Source organism: Cynocephalus volans, chromosome 7 (assembly GCF_027409185.1).
Source record: "Cynocephalus volans isolate mCynVol1 chromosome 7, mCynVol1.pri, whole genome shotgun sequence".
In the NCBI taxonomy this organism is placed as follows: Eukaryota; Metazoa; Chordata; class Mammalia; order Dermoptera; family Cynocephalidae; genus Cynocephalus; species Cynocephalus volans.
Window position 1 is genome coordinate 18736456 of NC_084466.1, and position 15090 is coordinate 18751545.

At 41.9% G+C, this 15090-nt stretch overlaps 1 protein-coding gene across 1 annotated transcript in view; it reads right to left on the bottom strand.

Moving 5' to 3' along the window:
* The window catches only part of GPC6 (glypican 6), a 1160507-nt gene that overhangs the window by 597377 nt on the left and 548040 nt on the right, over nt 1–15090 (bottom strand). The window lies entirely within an intron of this gene.

Sequence of the window (15090 nt, forward strand, 5' to 3'; positions counted from 1 at the left end):
AACAAACTGGCAGATCTAACTGCAAAACAGACTGCTCAATCACCAGGTCCCCACTCTTCTTTTTCTGCTCAGGTCCTTCTCATGGTCCCTACACCCTTCCCCCAAAGCACACCTCACCAAGTTGTCCATAGAACTTCGCTTCCATTGGACCCAACTTCTCCCTCTAGCACTCACTTGCTTGTGCAAAACCACTGGCCTCAACACCTTTGAACTTACGTATGGTAGACCCTTCACTCTCACACCTCTCCCTTCCAGCTCACCATCTTTAGGCCAGTATGTCCCTACTCTTTTGCTCATTAGGGATCTTCTTAGGGAACAGGCCAACCTTCTATTACCTCATCCTTTCCCCACCAGCCCCTCAGACTTTAAATTGAGCACAGGACAGCAAGTGTGTATGAAAACCTGAATCCCAAAGCCCCTCTCAGCATGTTGGGAAGGGCCTTATACAGTACTTCTCACCACCCCCATGGCAGTAAAGGTACTAGGAAAGGCCCCTTGGTATCACTTATCCTTGGTAAAACTAGCACCTGAGACTTTACCCAAAGAATCTGTTAACACCAAGCCAGATGGGTCCCTCTGCCCCATCCCCAGCCCCACATCTCCTTACACTTCATCCATTTTAGGACACACAAAACTGAAAATCTCCGGACCTCCACTCTTCCCCCAGTTCCAGAAGAAAAATAATCTTTCCCCTGGCGATCATCTTCTCACTTTTACAGGCCCACTTCACACTGATCACACAAGAGCTACTCCAAGACTAGTCCTGACCTGCTATCGCAGGTTTGCCATCGTGGGACATGGTAAATATATGCCACCCCATGTCCCTGACCTTTATTATACTACTTGTTCTAGTACTTGCTACAGGATTGGCAGCAGTTGCCCCAAAGGATTGTAACAATATAGAGAGACTTCTCCTGGCACTCTTTTACCTTCTATCAGTAGGATGCTTCTTATCGATTTCATTGTGGCAATGTACCTTCCTTTTTTTTGACTGGTAAGGGGATCGCAACCCCCGGCTTGGTGTCAGCCACACCGCACTCAGCCAGTGAGTGTACGGGCCATCCCTATATAGGATCCGAACCCGCGGCGGAATCGCCGCTGCGCTCCCAGCGCCGCACTCTCCCGAGTGCTCCACGGGGTCGGCCCCAACAATGTACCTTTTAAATTAACCCCGTTTGCCCCACTTTCCAAACACCTCAAAGACTGATACTTCTCTTTGGTCCTTGCCTCTTTCGGTGTCTTTCTAATTTCTTACAGGAGCGATTTAGGCTTTCACCAACTAAAAGTTCGCCAAATTGTTCCTGGGAGGAGGATATCAGCCCGTGAGAACCATCGACCCTTCCTCAGAAGGATACAGCCTCCCCATCCAAAACCAGTACCCCGCCACCTAATTGTTTTATTTTTTTCATATCTTTGCCCATCTCTAGCAGGAACTAGCTTCAGAAGAATGAGGCCTTTGCCCCTTTTCCCTTCTCCCTCTACTTAAAAGATGGGAATGATGGATCTTGGACATGACTGTTGCCATTTTACACACACTCAGCACAAAATGGCTGGCAGCATTTTCCTTACGAGAAACCTTGTGGTTCCTGAGAAATAGAAACTCCTCCAAACCAGCCACCCCCCTCCCTGATTACATCAGCCTTCCTTACACCCTATATGAGCTCTCCCACCCCAACACTGTTGCTGCTCTCCATTCTGAGTGCAGCCTGGCAGATTCTTTTCCTTTAGTAAAGCTTGATCAGTACCCATCATTTCGGCTCACTTTCTTTAACTAAAAATATTGTAAACTTTGTTTAACCAACTAGAAATCAAGACCCAAAAAATCTCATTTTCATGTTCTAAACAGCCATTCTCTGTTGTACAGAAAACAAACAACAAAAAATCCCTCAAGTTCTTGTACTGATCTGAGTTTAAATTCATGGTCTCTAACCTGAAGTTATCACTTAAATGTTGCTTGGCAACATCCTATATTTCCTTCCATCCCATTCACTCCCTCTCATCACTATTTTACACTTTCTTCCCTGCCCAAAGCTCATAAAATGACTCAAATATCCCCCATGCTCCTCCAGTAAGAATAACTGGAGAACAAAAGAACCACTCACTTATGATTAATCTGGTAATTCAAAATTCATGTATTCCTCTACTCATTCATTTCTTCATAGAATATTTATTTAGTGTCTAATGGAATTACAAAATATTAGTTCTGAAAGGAATGTCTCAGCTTCTAAAACTGAGGCTCAGAAATTTTCATTTTCATGTTTTAATTGTTGTGTTGTATGAAGTCTATACTAGAAAAATATCTGCTCTCCACTACTTTCCTGCCTTGGCTTTACCTAACCTCTGGGCAGATGGTATAAAAACATTCATCTTTCATAAGAAATTGCACGTATACCCTTCTATACAATGTAACTATGTGTGGTGGTTGGTTTGGCCACATCTAATCACCTGGGACCTGTTGGAAATGCAGAAACTTGGGCCCCACCCTAGGAAAGGGAATCCTTCCAACAAGAATCCTAGGTGATTCACTTCTATGAAAAAGCTTGGGAATTACTTCTCTCTAAAATGACAAAGGAAAGATATTATGGTCCAAGCCCCTATCACTACTGCCTAGAATACAAGGAATAAACCTCTTTTCCAGTGCTAGGATACTTTTTCTTTCAAAGTTACCTTGTCTTTTTTTGTTGCGTTTGGAAGTTGACTTGTGGGGATTCGCCTGGTATTCACAACTCATCCCTCTGTGTCAGAGAAGGTTAGGAGCTTTGATTTTGTTGACACCAGAAACTGATGAAACTGATGCACATCAGGGCAAATCTCATACATTTTAAATCAAGATGCTACATCAGAATTAAGATGAGAAAGCTTAAGCTGTTCTTGGAATGGCACAGCTGGAGGTAAATGCAAGCTTGGCACCACAAAATCAAATATGTGTTTTTGTTTGATTCCTCTCCTAAGTGATCATACCTCCTTAGCCCTTTTAAAAACAATAGATTTCACCTTGCGACCAGGAAGAGGTTAAAGCCATAGATTCATATTATTCTAGTAAGAAAAGAAAAGGTTGGTATTGGGAGGAGGCTGGAAGGGGGAAGCTTCCTCTCCATTCCCTCTTTGTTTTGAAATTACTTCGAAATCTTCCAGGATTAGAAAAATGTTTACAATCTTACTGTCTTTTTAAATGTTTTATTTTATATCCTTTAATACATTCAGAATGCCTTTTTTTTTTTTAAAGCCTCATCAAAAGTGCCTCCCGTCAAAAGGCTCACATTTCACTGAAAATAAACAGATGTGAAGCCCATTAGTAGTGTGATTGCTGGGTCAAAGGTGTATCACACACAAAATTTCATGCTAAAAAATGCCCACTGCCTAAAATACCAAAGTTTTAAAATAGCATGATAAAAATGAAAAAATTACAATTTTTTACAAATATTCTCCCATTAAAATATGTCAATGTTGTGTTTTTTTCTCTGTTAAATGAAAAATAGCCACAATTACTAGACTGCTAATATGCAGTTTTACACACACACACACACACACACACACACACACACACACACACACACACACACTTTTTTTTTTAAGAATGTCCCTTGATTTCTGACCCTTTGTAAAATAATTCAAAATCATTTCTCTGGATGCCTTTCCAACTCAAGTTCCTAACTTTTTAAAATACTTCCTCATGCATTAAAATTCCCACACAATCTTCAGGTCATGAGTACACACTGCAGTGTCCACAGAGATAGACAGGTTCTGGACATGACTGCCACCATCTTGGATGTGACCTGAGCCATTTTAAACACACTCAGCACAAAAGGGCTGCCAGCCTTTCCCTTATGAGAAACCTCATGGTTTCTGAGAAATAGAAACTCCCCCACACCAGCACCAAACTCCTCCCTGATTACGTCAGCCTTCCTTACAGTCTATATAAGCTCTCCCACACCCACACCTGAGGCTGTTCTCCATTTTGAGTGCAGCACAGCAGATTTTCTTCCTTTAATGAAGCTTGATTGGTACTCAGTGTTTCTGCTCACTTTCTTTCATTTTGGTGCCGAAACCCAGGAAGGGTTCTAGCAGATGTTCTTGGATGATCCTCACCTGGGTAGATTGGCCCTCAGTCACCCATCCTGGGCCTGCCAAACTGGGTACCTCTGGGACTCCCCTTTTGCCATTTATGACCAATGCATCCAACATTGGCCTCAATTCAGGGTGAGTCAGTGGGTCAGTCCTCTCTCGCCATGGGTTTCCCCGACTCGTTCTCTCTCGCTACTTCTCAAAGCCCAGGCACCTGGGAAGGGAACCCCTCTTGTGCCCCGCATCTATTGAAGGATGCTCCTCTAGCTGGTTGGTGGCTTTTCTCTTGAAAAGAAGGTGCACAGAAAAGAGGATGCACATTGTTGGCACTCTTCTTCTACTAGGACTGCCCATTTCCTTTCTCACTCTCTAAATGGGATCCTCACAATCCAAACCTCCACACTCCACACCTTGTGCTATCTCCTGGCCAATTTACCCCTTGGCCTCCAGACAGACATTAAACCTAAATGTCATGTTTTCTACTGTAATTCACGCTCCACACCTTCAGGCTGACTCCTGAATAATCTCTTGGCCTCCAGGGAGACATTAAAACCAGAATGCCTCATTTTACAAACTAGACAATGGATCTCAATGGCCACAAGATGGCACTCTCAATTTAGATACTCTCAGAGATTTAGACAGCTTTTGTCACTGAAACGGCAAAGTTGGAGAGATTCCTTATGTTCAAGCCTTCTTCTATCTCTGAATGCATCTTTCTCTCTGTCAAAACTGTCCTACATCTCAAATTCTCCTAGCTCATGCCCAACCTGCCCTTCTTGACTTGGAACAATCTTTTGATCTGTCAGATCACCCTGCTCCCCAACCAGCTCCTTACACTCCAGATCCTTCACCAGCCCCTTCACGTTTTCCCTCTCTTCCCACACCTAGTCTCAAGATGCTCATCCTCAGCCACCAAACCTCTCTCCTTCTCCCACTTCATCAGGTAACAACCCTGCCTCAGCTCTGGCTCCTTTATACCCACATCGTGAAGTGGCAGGGATGAAGAGAATTGTCCAGGTCCATATGCCCTTTTCCCTTTCCAATCTCTCCCAAATTGAAAAATGACTTGGATCTTTCCAGTCCAACCTGGACACATATCTTAAGGAATTCAGATATCTCACCCAGTCTTATGATCTCACCTGGCATGATATTTTTAAGATTCTCTCTACTACTCTGTCCCCCAAGGATAGGGAGCAGGTCTGGATAATGACCCAACAGCAGGCAGATGAGTTACATGCTCAAAATAACAGGCAGCCTGTGGGAACCATTGCCGTACCTTGCATGGACCCAAATTGGGACTACCAGGCTGACCACGGGGATCAGGATCTCCAGAACAACATGATCACACACTGGATTTACGGCCCCCAAAAGGCTACTCACGAGTAGGTCAAGCTTAGAGAAATCACAGAGAGATCTACTGGAAATCCCAGCAAGTTCCTAACCCACTTCTCTGAGGCCCTACATAAATATACACATATAGACCCAAACTCCCCTGCAGGGAGGGCCCTCTTACACTGTCATTTCATTACTCAATCAACCCCTGACATTAAAAAACAACGACAACAACAACAACAAAACTTGAGGATGGTCCAAATAAAACCCAATGAGACCTCCTCAATGCAGCTTTCAAGGTTTTTAACAATAGGGAGGAGGAGGAGAAGAAAGAACATTACAAAAGAGATCAGGCCGAATACTAACTCCTGGCTAATGCCATCTGTGGCTCACATACCCCTAAGCCGGCTGCCTCTAGGGGCAAGCCACCCAAGAACTGCATCAAATGTGGTCAACTGGGCCTCTGGACACAGGCCTGTTCTAACCCCAGACCTCCTCCTAAGCCCTGTCCTCACTGCAAACAGCCAAATCACTAGGGGGTTGACTGTTCCACTTGCCAGAGAGGGAGTATCCCACTCCCCAACCCACAGCCTTTGGCTTCATGGCCATCCCAACTGGAGCTGTTTGGCTTTGCCAAGGAGGAGGACTGACGATGCCTAGGGCCCAAGGCCCCCACAGAGATCACCATGTGTGAGCCCAGGGTAACTTACCTTATAGCACATAAGCTGATCTCTTTTGTCATTGATACAGGGGCCACTCACTCTACCCTTCCTAAATATGCAGAACCAACAACCCAATCCTCTATTGCAATACTATGGGTCATGGGATCAGAATATCACCCATAGATCACTCAACCCCTTTCCTGCATCCTACATCACACTCAATTCACACACAAATTTTTAATAATGCTTCAATACCCAACCCCCTTACTTGGATGGGAAATTCTTTTCAAATTCAAAGCTACGCTTACCCTAAACATTTTAACTCTAGCTACAATACTCTTGTTACAGGCTGCCCCAGATCTGGCCCCTGAGGCTTCCACCTTCCCCTTCCCCTCAGACAAGGTTAATCCCATAGTATGGGACACTTCTTCTCCCTTCATTGCTATGCACCATTCCCCTATCCTTGTGAAACTGTGGAACCCCTCTTTGTTCCCTAGTGTCCCACAATACCTCATTGCTAACAAACACATAATAGGCTAAAACCCATCATATACAAATTCCTTTCTTTTCATCTCTCACGGCCTACCCACTCACCTTTTAACACACCCATCCTTCCAGTTGTAAAGCATAATGGCTCATATCATTTAGTACAGGACTGATCCTGATACATGCTCTAACCAACAACTTACTTGAACAGTTTTGCCCCAGGGATTTCGGGATAGCCTCTGCTTCTTTGGGAAGGCCTTAGCTCAAGACTTATCTGAACTTCCTCCAACCTCTAGCACTTTAATACAATACGTGGATGACCTCTTCCTTTGTAACCCCTCCTATGAGGATTCACAGGCCCATACTGTTGCTCCTCTTAATTTCCTGGCCTCTAGGGGATATCAAGTGTCCCCCTGCAAGCCCCAAATTTCTTCTCCTTCAGTCACCTATTTGGGAGTCCACCTCACCCCCAACACCAGAGAAATAATGGTGGATTGCAAGAGTCTAATTTCTGAACTCCCTACTCCTACCACAAAGGGTGAAATCCTTTCTTTCTTGGGGCTTGCAGAGTATCTTCACCTATGGATTCCTAGCTTTGGCATGCTAGCAGAACCACTTTATGAGGCAGCCAAAGGGGATCCTTACATTCCCTGAGATCCCACAAAGCCCATTCATTCTCCCTTCTAGCAATTAAAAGCCGCTCTCCTTGCAGCCCCAGTTCTATCCCTCCCAAACCTACCTCATCCTTTTATCCTATACATTGCCAAAACCCAAGGATTGGTGGTCAGGTTTTGGGACAAGGGCAGGAGATATTTTCTCCCCAGTTGCATACCTCTCTAAACAACTAGACATCATAGCCTGGGGATGGGCCCCGTGTTTATGGGCCTTGGTGGCAGCCACCCTTTTGTCACTAGAAAGCTCTAAACTAGCTTTTGGACAATAGTCAAGACCTTCCCAGCTATAAGGCCAAGTCAATTCTCTCTCCTTCCCACCTACAACTTATTCACCTTACTTTCATTAAGAATTACCAGTTTTCCTTTAAACCTTGCCCTCCTCTAAACCCAGCCACTCTCATCCCAAAACTCTCATGACCCTTAGAACACAATTACATAAAGGCTTTAGACCTCTTTCTCCCTTCCTTTCCAGACATTTCCCCATACCCTATCACATGGCATAACCTACACTGGTCTCAGTCCTCAGGCAAAGTAGAAAAAGCCATTCACCTCATAAAAACACATGTCACCAAGCTGGCCATGGTACTTCACCTCCCTTGGGCCCAACTTCTCCCTCTAGCACTTACTCACTTGCGAGCTTCCCCCACAAACCCACTGGCCTCAGCTACTTCGAACTTATGTATGGTAGGCCCTTTACTCTCACCTCTCTCTCTTCCAGCTCATCACCTTTAGGCCAATATCTCCCTACTCTTTTGCTCATTAGGGATCTTCTTTGCGAACAGGCCAAACTTCTATTACCTCATCCTTTCCCCACCAGCCCCCCAACTTTAAACTGAGCCCAGGGCAGCAAGAGTATTTTAAAACCCGAATCCCAAAGCCCCTCTCACCATGTTGGGAAGGGCCTTATTCAGTACTTCTCACCACCCCCACAGCAGTAGAGGTACTAGGAAAGGCCGCGTGGTATCACTTATCTTGGTAAAACTGGCACCTGAGACTTTACCCAAAGAATCTGTTAACACCAAGCCAGAGGGGTCCCTCTGCTCAACCCCAACTCAACATCTCCTTACACTTCGTCCATTTTAGGACCCACAAAATTGAAAATCTCCAGGACCTCCACTCTTCCCCCAATCCCAGAAGAAGGATGATCTTTCCCCCAGAGATTATTCTCTCACTCTTGCAGGTCCATTTCACGTCCCTCACACAGGAGCTGCTCCAATATTAGTCCCGACCCACCACTTCCAGTGTTGAAGACATCCTTGAGTGGGTAACTGAATTAGCCTGGCAGGGCTTCCTCTGAGATTACACCCCTGATGAGGTTACCCTCTACTCCTCTTTCCTATCATGAACCCTCTCAACCTCTCAGCCCCTGAACACTTGCCTTCTCTCCTCCTCTTGCTTCTTTTCCTAACAGAGACACATGCAACACCCTGTTCACAATGTATAACCAAGGTCTGGGTGGGTGCAAGGACACTTTCCAACCTCCTGGGTCTGCTTCCCAGAATCCTTGGGGGAACCCTACAGGACACATTCACATCCCTGATGTACATTTCTACAACATGCTATGACCAGACAACTGCCACATCGTGTTCTTATGGAGTAAAATCTACTGCATTGCTCTTTCCAAAGGGGATTCTGCTGGAGTCCAGTGCTCCCCCACCCCCACCCCACAAAAACATTCCTGCTTCACCCAAACTACTCACCTCGGCTATAGTGATGGGGGAGGACTTCAGGACAAAAACACATTGGACCCTTAACCATGATGGCACTTATCCTTCTTGGTCCCTGCCTCTTTCAGTGTTTTTCTAGTTTCTTAAAGGAACTTTTACAGGCCTTCACCAATCAAAAGGTCACTGGATTCTTCACAGAAGGAGGAGATCAGCCCCTCTGAGTCAGCAACCCTTCCCCAGAAGAATACAGCCTCCTAACACAGAACAAATACCCTGCCACCTAGTTGTTTTACCAGCCAACATAAATCTTTTATTTTTTCATATCTTTGCCAATCCCCAGAAAAAAAGTATGCAGAAGAATGAGACCTTTGCCCCTATTCCCTTCTCCCTATACTTAAAAGTTGGGAATGATAGGTTCTGGACGTGACTGGTGCCATCTTGGATGTGACTGGCACCATTTTACACATACACAGCACAAAATGGCTGCCAGCCTTTCCCTTACGAGAAATCTCATGGTTTCTGAGAAATAGAAACTCCTCCACACCAGCACCAAATGCCTCCCTGATTACGTTGGCCTTCCTTACAATCTATATAAGCTCCCCTACCCCCACCTCTGGGGCTGTCTTCCATTTTGAGCACAGCCCAGCAGATTTTCTTCCTTTAATAAAGCTTGATTGGTACCCAGCATTTCAGCTCACTTTCTTTCAGTGATCGATTTGTCATTGGCAATAAAAAGTTTTCCTGAACCCAATTAACATGAATGATACCTACTAATATGTGAACCAGATATTTGAAATCAAAGTAGTACATGTTTGGTAATTGAATGTACAATTTTTTCCCCTTTTCCATCTCTTATTTGTAAATGTCCTGGTAAACATTCATAATAAAGCAAATCTACTGACCATAAGACACTGTTTTCAATCATCCTAGTCCTTCTAATGGATAGTGATTGCTTTTGTATAGAATATAAAAGAAGAGTTTACACATATATGACACATTTTAGTGCAGTTTGCTTCAAGTAGACACATGTCCAAAACAGAATTTTTCATTGTATATATGATGGGAGCATTTGCTGTATAGTGGCTACCATATGTTACACTATCCAGTGTCAGGGGTCTGATGGTAAACTCTGATATACTTTTTAAAGTATGCTTGAAGAACATGAATAAGTACTTGTATATATTTTTAGATAAAATATTTAAAAGAAGCTAAAATTAAATATAAACTTCCATTGCTCATATTTACTGAGTGAATCCATAGCAATATTTGATGCTTTAAACAACATGACATCTTATCTGCCCTATTTAAATCTTTAAATACTGTGAACTTTCTACATTAAGTGACTGTAATGAGCAGCTGTGAGCATATCAGTATCTCCACTGATTGGTCATGCAACCAGTCCTAATCCCAGCTGGCAATGTGTATGATGAGATCTCATGTGCACCCAAATAATGATGTCACTGAAACACAACTTTGTTTTTCAAAGTGGATTGGGAGTATTCCCCCTCTTTTCCAGATTTTCTCTTTAATGTGGAGTTTAAAGTGCTGATGCTTATTTATTAAACTAGAAAGATGGGTACGTTTAAGTGAGAGGGTGAGACATTGTACTAGAACTGTGTTTCTCAAAATAACATGTATCAGAATCACCTGAAGGGTGTGTTAAAACAGATTGCTGGGCCCTGCTCCAGAATTTCTGCTTCAGTACACCTGTGGGCCCTGATAATTTGCATTTCTCACAAGTTCCAAGGAGATGCTTAGAGAACCACTGTATAGCAGCAACATCTTATAGTCCATGATTTTTCTGCAGAATATTTCATATATCTTTTTAATTTGGTTTTTCTCTGGGTATTTTGAAAATTACTGTTTCTCTTTGAACCTTATGCTTTCATAAAATTCATCATAAATTTGGAGTTGGAAATGAATGTGGAAAGGATGTGAGAATAAATGTCAAGTGCTTTCGATAATTGTTGGCTAAATCATCCCTTTTTCCTGGTTTTTAAGGATTTTTCTTTTATAATATTGAAATTATAATCTCTAGATGAAAGCAACACACTAGTGCACACATACATGCATGATCTATGGCCAATGTTTAATAAAGACAAAAACATTAATAGAAATATAAAGACATTTGGTTCTATATTTGATAGCATTTACAGCAAAATGACTTAAACAGAGAATGAATGTCAAAAAATTTCTTAGTGAAGTAAAGATAAAACAATGGATTCATATCACAAAGATGTGAATCAGTTTCTTTGCTCAGTTTACTAAGAAAATAAATCTCTTGAAATATGAAATAATTCTATAGCTTAGATATCTTTTTATTTGATAATTGCTAGTATTTCAGACTTTTCTTCCATCATCTTCATCACGCATCATAAAAGAAGTTATTAGGGATTACTAAAAGTTCTTGGTTCTATGCTAATTATTATAACACATTAAAATTTACATTAACATATGATATTAACATTTCAATTCTCTTTTTGCTCTAGCCCTCAATACAATCTAATGCAAAATGGGACACAATGCAAAAGTTAATCCATAATCTTGGTATGGAATTCACCAAAAAATGTCAATAGTAATATTCTAAAATATATTCCAAAATGAAGATATATAAAATAAAATATTTAGATCTTTCATTGATTTTGTTTTTCCTTAAGCATTTCTTTTCAGAGAAAATGTGTACTGTAGTATCTTATAGCCTTTCTCAGCAGAAGTTCTCATCTGAAGCCGAGAATAGAAGAAAGAGAATGAGCAACTATTTACTTAATTCTCCCAAGGATGGACTTACTAGTACCATTTTAGAATTAATTCATTATGTGAAATGATTGATGATTTAGGGCCACAGTTAAGAAAGGCTAAAAAATTCAGTCACAATGAATAGAAGCTTCCAATAACATATATCCCATAATGGAGAAAGATGCTACCTACAGCAAATACATTTGTGGAGTCTCAAGATGTTCAGGATATGGTCTAGGAGACATATATCCTAGTCTAGAATGCCTTGCATTTTTACAGGCCTTTATTTCAAACCAAATTCCATTCATTATCCTTGTAACAATCTTGTCAAGTCAGTATTATTATTCCACATTTTATAGATGGGAGGTATGGGAGTCAGAAAATTCAGAAGCTGAATTGTGGCGGTCCGATGGCAAGGAAGGAGTAACACAGTCCTACCTCCAAGCTGGGATCAGTTTTCCTGATGTGTAGCATGAACCCTTTCATTTCCTAGTAGGTCTGATTGTCCCAAGAAGCTTGACCCTACTGGTCCATACACCCATTTTACTGATTTTAGTTCAGTCTGGGTAATCAGGGCTTTAGGATACACTTTCCCATATCAGCATAGCTTGAGTACCCCCTGCCCTTAAGGATAAACTTGGTCTTATGAAGACTAATTTTCCTCCACAAGGCTTCATCATCAGTATGCAGCCTGATACTACTTTGGTGAGTGGGAAGCAGAGTCTTTAAACTCCTAAGGACCTGGCCATCCCAGCTTTCAAGAAGGCAAGAAAAACAACCGGTGAGCCACCCTCTAATCTTAGAATTAGAAATTAGAGAAAACTAAGGATGGAGCCATAGGCACAAGCTGGGAGGTGAGAATATTGCCTGCGTAAAGGCATAGGAGGAGGTTTCTGTGTTCTGTTCCTCACTGCTAGAAAGAGGACATAGGTTGAATATCATCTCCATTTCCTGTCAACTTTTCAAAAATGACTAAGAAATAGAAGGGTTATATATAATGTCTGTTTGTACAACTCTAACCTTAATAAATCATTCTTTAGGAAAAATTTCTTAAATAAAAGCTCACAATTTTGCCTCATTCCCTGCATAGACTCCGTAGGGAGTAAGACTATGAATGTAAAACTAATTTCAAAGTATTCCTGAGAAGGGAGAGTGATGCTACCAGATGCATTGGAGACAGCTAGAGGCGCACTTTCACCCTGTATTGTTTTTGATATCACAATATAAACAAGTTTACAATCACTTTGAGCTCTCTTCAAATGTTTTATTGCAGAAACAGTCTTCCAAACACTCTGGAAGCTAAAGCTGTCAACAGAGTGTCAGCAGTGGTCTTCATAGGCTTTTCTAACAAAACAAACAGGAGAGTCAGAGAGCTCAAGATGTTTTACATGTTAATTAATGTGCCATGAGACAAACAAACAAACAAACAAACAAACAAAAACAAACAGGGCTTCTGTGGAGTTGGCACTATTTTTGTCACGTTCATATTTACACTATTTGGTAGTATTTTTAAAATAAGGATTGTTGTTATACTCTCTTTCTCGTTGAATTTCTTTGGAAATATGTGTATAATAATTCTTTTTGCCTTACATCTTAAAACGTTAATAGCTGAGAGAGCTTAAGTGCTATTTTAATTAATATATTTTAGTAGGAAAAAAGTTACATCTTTTTTGGAAATATTTGATTATTTTGCAAGTAACCTTCTCTTAAATAGCCCGGACTTGAACAAAAATTTTAAGTAAAACAGATCTGTTTCCTGTTGCACTGCAGATTTCTACAAGACAGGGATCATTGCTACAGACCCTGCCCTGAAAATTTCCTGGCATAGAGTACCAACCCACTACTATTTTTGAATGAATGAATGGATGAGTAAACGTGCCCTGGAGTGTACATGATGAGTACCAAGTACCACTACACACCCATCAATGTATTGATTGCAGCTTGCAGAGCTAACATTTTTTATTTCATTGGAAATGGAATTGAAAGGGCTTTTTGAGGCTTCTCAATAGTACCATTTTTTAGAAACCAAATATTTCTACAAATTTCTGCTGAGATAGCTTGATTCAATGAAAGAACTTTAGTCTTTTCTCCAATTGGCTGTTCCCTGTGCCTGGAATAAACTTTGTGCTCTTTGCTGCCTATGTAAATACCTTTCTTCTCTTAAAGGCCAACCTCCAATGCTCTCCTGTCAACGTCCATTCTCGTTCTCCATTTAGCATTGTTCCATCTTAAGTACTCAAAATGCTGCATTATAATTAATGTAAATATGATGTGTCTTCCACTAGATTGGCCAGTCCTTGAGTTCCAGAACAGTGTCTTACTCCTCTTAGTATTCTCCTTTTTACTAGAATAATGCCTTGAGTATATATTAGGCACATGCTAAATTTTATTTAATAAAATTGAATTAAAGGGAGATAACTGGAGGCACTGGGCCCTATATTGAAATAAAAGGGTAGATATAAGTGTTGTATTTCTAATTCAAAAGAGACTATTGGTTCTAAATATAGGAGCTATTTCTCTTTAGTATCTATCCTTGGAATTGATCATGATATGGGGAAGGAGGCTATGTTGTGTGTAAGACTGTGATGGTAGCAATAAGGTCCGGTACACTTTTTGATAGTGTTTTGGAAAATGATCATTATTCAGGTATCTTGAACTGCCTTTTTTGTTTAATACAAGAACAATTGAATGAATATCCAACACGTTTTTTATAGACATGTTTTTTTGATATGAGAACACCATCAATGATCTGGAACACACTTTTCACATCTCCTATATTACAGATGTAACAGACCCTATAGTCCATCTCGGTCTCAATGAATCAAGATCAGATATGCCTGTGCTTTAGGTTTGTCAATCTGTTGGGAAAATGTTCTGGCTTCCTTATCATTAACAGAGTTGATTAATCTGCAGAAACTGTCAATAAACTTGTCACTGTTTTAGCAATAAAGATTGTGTAATTCTTTCTTCTTCAACTACTTTTTAAAAAATACAGGTTCTGGGGAGGGGTCAAGATGGTGGAGTAGTCAGTTCCTGGTGTCGCTGTCTTCCACAGAGCAACCAATTTGCAGCTTTTGAGGAGCAGCGACACAGGACCCAAAATCTGTGCTGGAATGGACAGGAGCCGCCTGCTGCAGGACCCCGGTTTAGGTTGCTCCCCATTTCATAGAGACTTTAAAGATTTGGGCTCATATGCCCCGATCCTGCCAGCCAGAGAAGGCAGGCAGGGCTGGGGTGGGACTTCTGGTGCAGGCTGTCCCGTCTCCATGAGTAAACTGAAAGGCATGGGTTCCCAAGCCCTGAGCCAGACGAGCCAGTGAAGGCTGATTGGGTGGGAATTTTGGCCCAGGCTGTCCCATCTCCATGAGTGGCCAGAGAGGCTCTGGGATCCTAAAGCCCCGAGTCAGACAAGCTGGTGAACACAGGTGGGGTGGGACTTCCAGTGCAGGCCATCTGTCTCCGTGAGTG